Below are 4,426 nucleotides of genomic sequence, written 5' to 3' on the forward strand. Positions count from 1 at the left end.
CCCCACTAAGGAACCTTTCCCAACAAAGTCTCCCCCACGAGAAATAATAACTTTATCAGATTCAAAAACAGTTTAAGACCTGCTTTGTTGAGAAGCGCACCAGAAACTAAGTTTCTACGAAGGAAGGGTACATACAGAACATTGTTCAAGGCTAAGGTTTTTTCAGAAGTTAGGTTAAGGAGAATTTTTCCTTTACCCATAACTCCAGCTGTAGTGGAGTTACCCATGTAGACACACTCGCCATCAGCAGATTCCTCAAAGTCGTGAAACAACTCTTTATTGGCGCAAAGATGCCTTGAAGCGCCTGTGTCCAGTATCCAGTCAGTCTTGTTAGCCACCATGTTTGCCTCAACAACCATAGCAGCAATGACATCACCACCCTCAGTAAGGTTGGCTTGGGCTGGAGCTTTTCCTCTATTCTTTGAGCTTTGTCCTTGTCTCTGGTTTCACTAAAAAGCCTTGTGACCAATTTTGCCGCAGACATAGCAAGGTAATTTTGACTTTTGAATATGGCCCTCCGGCTTATCGAAGTAATTATGCTTCTTCACATGTCCTTTCTTCTGGCCTTTCTTCTGTTTTCCTTTAAACCTGTCTTTCACAAAAGTACTAGAAGATTCCACAAGGTTAGCTTTAGAAGAATTAAGAGAGAAAGATTTCATCTTATCCTTAAGCCGTTCAGACTCCTCATCTTTGAGACGGTTTGCTTCCTCAGTCCTCATGTGACTGATTAGTTCTTCAAGTGTTAAGTTTTTCTTCTTGTGTTTTAGTTGATTCCTGTAATCATTCCAGGAAGGTGGAAACTTTTCAAGCAAAACATTAGCCTGAAGAATCTCACACATCTCCATGCCCTCGTTCAAAACATCAGCAGTTAAGTTTTCATACTCGTGAACCTGTTCCATGATTGGCTTATCATCAACCATCTAAAACTTGATCCATTTTCCAACGACATACTTCTTTTTTCCTGCATCATCAGCACCATATTTCTTCTCCAACTGTCCCATATGACTTTAGCAGATTTATAATTTATAAACAAATCAAAGAGAGGGTTAGTCATATGGTTAAGCAGATGCCCTCTTACTGTTTTATTATCCTTTTCAAATTTCTTCTTAGCAGCATCATCAGCAACAACAATATTATCAGCATTAGAACTATTAGCAAAAATATCAGCAGGAGGATCGTTAAACAAAATATAATCAACTTCTAATTGTTCAAAGAAAATTAAAAGATTCTGGGACCTACGCTTATAATTATTTTCATCTAAAGGCTCAAGCTTTGAGAGATTAGGAAGTGTTTTGTTCAAAGTGGTGGCCATTAGTCAATATTATATGTAAAATCGCTTTCAAATTGTAAGGAAAATGAGTAGATAATATTGACTAAGAACAAGAAGGAAAGAAGACTAAAACTTATCAAAAATACTGTGTCGTGGCAAGCCACTGCCTTGAAAGCGATTTCGACCCGACTAGGTGAAAATCGTTAAGGCCGGTCGCTCCCCAAGGTTCCACAGCAGCTCCAAACATGTGCACTCGTGGCTAGAAGTTTAGAATTTGCACAAAACAGTTGCCCAGGAAGAAGAGAAGATGAAGGTATTTTATGTGTTGGATAATTCACAAAGAAGACTAGGAAGAAAGGAATGATTAGCTAGATGAATTCTTGGTTAAGAATTGAGTGATTATGATGGCTAATTCATAACCTATTTATAGGAAATTAAGGAGGTTGTGTTAGAATAGTCGTGTAAATAGGAGTAAATAACTCTAACCCTAATCCAATATGTATTAGGAGTAGGATATGTTATGTGTGTATATATAGGGCTCATTGTAGCATTGTCAATATATCAATAATATTTTTCTCCCGTGCATTCTCACATGGTTTCAGAGCTAAAGTGAGAAATTGTCGATGTGCATCATTCCAGCGCCTCTGGGAAGAAAGACCTCGTTGCCGTGCAATTTTCCGGCGACTAAAGAGGCTGTTCATAACAAAAAACCACTTTTCGGCAGTGTTGTGCAAAAACCAACACCACCACGAAGTAGATCGGCCTCCGCCGACCAACCCGTAAAAATTTCTCCGTCAGAAGACCCCCCACGCGCCGCCACGCGCCGCCGGAAGAAATTTTCCGACGAAGCTCCGACCCCACGCGCCGGCGCGTGACACCTTTTCCGGCCACTTTTTCGCGAAATTTCTTCAGGACAGCTTGCTCTCCTCACAATTCCGAGTCCATTGGTACTATTTCCAACAGATTCCGATAACTTTGGAATTTTCCGGCAAGCTACAGTGATTTTTTCGGCGTGAACAGTGATCCCAGCAATTTTCTGCTTTTTCCGACACGATATTATAATGGAATTCATACCTGAAGCCTTTAACTCACAATCCGTTGGATTAAATGCAACAAATCCAATCCAAATGGTTTCTTTACCGGATTATATTGAGTTCCTTCAGTACAAAGCACGTAAACAGACATCTTCAGGATTAACCTCTGTTGTTCCAACAAATAGTAGCATGACTGGTGTCTCCCAATCTTCACCTTCTGAGTCTTGGGTCATTGATTCAGGTGCATCTGATCATATTTCCGGTAACAAATCTCTTTTCACTAGTATCTCATATTCTCAATCTCTTCCAACAGCACAATGGCCAATGGGTCTCAAGCCATGGCAATTGCAATAGGTCAAGCAAGTCCACTTCCTTCCTTACCTTTAGACTCAGTTCTTTATGTTCCTGGTAGTCCTTTTAATCTCATAGCGGTTAGTCGCTTAGCCAAATCACTTAAATCTGCTGTTTTATTTCTTGATGACCTTGTTTTTATACAGGAACGCAGTACAGGGCGGATCATTGGTACCGGACGTGAATCAGATGGACTTTATTACCTTATCCTTGCAAAATCACATGGACTCGCATCTTGTCTTGCTCCAATAACTTCTCCCGTTACTGATTCACCAGATTTATTACATAAACGGTTAGGACATCCCAGTTTGTCAAAACTTCAGAAAATGGTACCTGGCTTATCTCACTTGTCCACTTTAGAGTGTGAGTCGTGTCAGCTCGGTAAGCATACCCGCTCTCACTTCCCGCGGCGTCTTGATAATCGAGCAGAGACACCTTTTACTTTAGTCCATTCAGATGTTTGGGGTCCTAGTCGGGTTAGCTCTACCTTAGGATTCCGCTACTTTGTCAGTTTCATTGATGATTATTCCAGGTGCACTTGGATATTTTTGATGAAAAATCGATCTGAGTTGTTTTCTATTTTCCAGACCTTCCATGCTGAAATTCAAAATCAATTTGGGGTTTCTATCCGCACATTTCGTAGTGATAATGCCCTAGAGTATTTGTCTTCCCCATTTCAGCAGTTTATGAACTCCCATGGGATTATTCATCAAACATATTGTTCGTACACATCCCAACAAAATGGGGTAGCTGAAAGAAAGAATAGACATCTTATTGAAACTGCTCGTACCCTACTCATACAATCTCATGTTCCGCTGCGTTTTTGGGGGGATGCAGTTCTTACATCTTGTTATCTTATTAATCGTATGCCATCTTCAGCTATCCAAAATCAAGTTCCATTCTCTGTCCTGTTTCCTCACTTACCTTTGTTCTCTCTTCCACCCCGTGTCTTTGGGAGTACGTGCTTTGTTCATGACCTTACTCCAGGAAAAGATAAGTTAGCTCCTCGTGCTCTTAAGTGCATATTTCTGGGTTACTCGAGAACGCAAAAGGGATATCGATGTTATTCTCCTGACCTTCAGCGATTTCTTATGTCTGCTGATGTTACCTTCTTTGAAACCCAATCATACTTCACAGGTTCCGTTAATCACTTAGAAATTTCCGAGGTGCTACCTGTTCCTTCTTTTGGAGATTCAGTCCCTATCTCCCATTCATCTCCCTCCATAGCTCCACCGCCTACAGTTCCAATTACAGCTCCACCACCTATAGCTCCAGTATCACCACCAAGTCCAGTGCCACCACCTAGTCCAGTTCCACCAACTATAGATCCAGTGCCACCACCTAGTCCAGTTCCACCAACTATAGCTCCAGCGCCACCACCTAGTCGAGTTCAACCTTCTACAGCTCCACCACTCCTGACTTATCATCGTCGTCCGCCCCCAGCATCAGGCCCAGCTGATTCACGTCCTGCACCTGACCCTGCTAATACTGCGGACTTGTCTCCTCTTAATCAACCGATTGCACTACGAAAAGGTATACGGTCCACAGTTAATCCTAATCCTCATTATATCGGTTTAAGTTACCATCGTCTCTCACCATCCCATTGTGCATTTGTGTCATCTTTGTCCTCTGTTTCCATTCCTAAGTCTACAGGTGAAGCACTGTCTCATCACGGATGGCGACAGGCTATGATTGACGAGATGTCTGCTTTACATACGAGTGGTACTTGGGAGCTTGTTCCTCTTCCTTCAGGTAAATCGACTGTTGGTTG

The 4,426-nt window shown here is 41.8% G+C and overlaps 1 protein-coding gene across 1 annotated transcript in view; it reads right to left on the minus strand.

The window, feature by feature from the left end:
* Positions 1-4,426, minus strand: part of LOC109236643 — a 17,752-nt gene that overhangs the window by 611 nt on the left and 12,715 nt on the right. The gene's annotated exons all lie outside the window — the stretch shown is intronic.

The sequence above is a fragment of the Nicotiana attenuata genome, unplaced genomic scaffold (genome assembly GCF_001879085.1).
Source record: "Nicotiana attenuata strain UT unplaced genomic scaffold, NIATTr2, whole genome shotgun sequence".
NCBI classification, from domain to species: Eukaryota; Viridiplantae; Streptophyta; class Magnoliopsida; order Solanales; family Solanaceae; genus Nicotiana; species Nicotiana attenuata.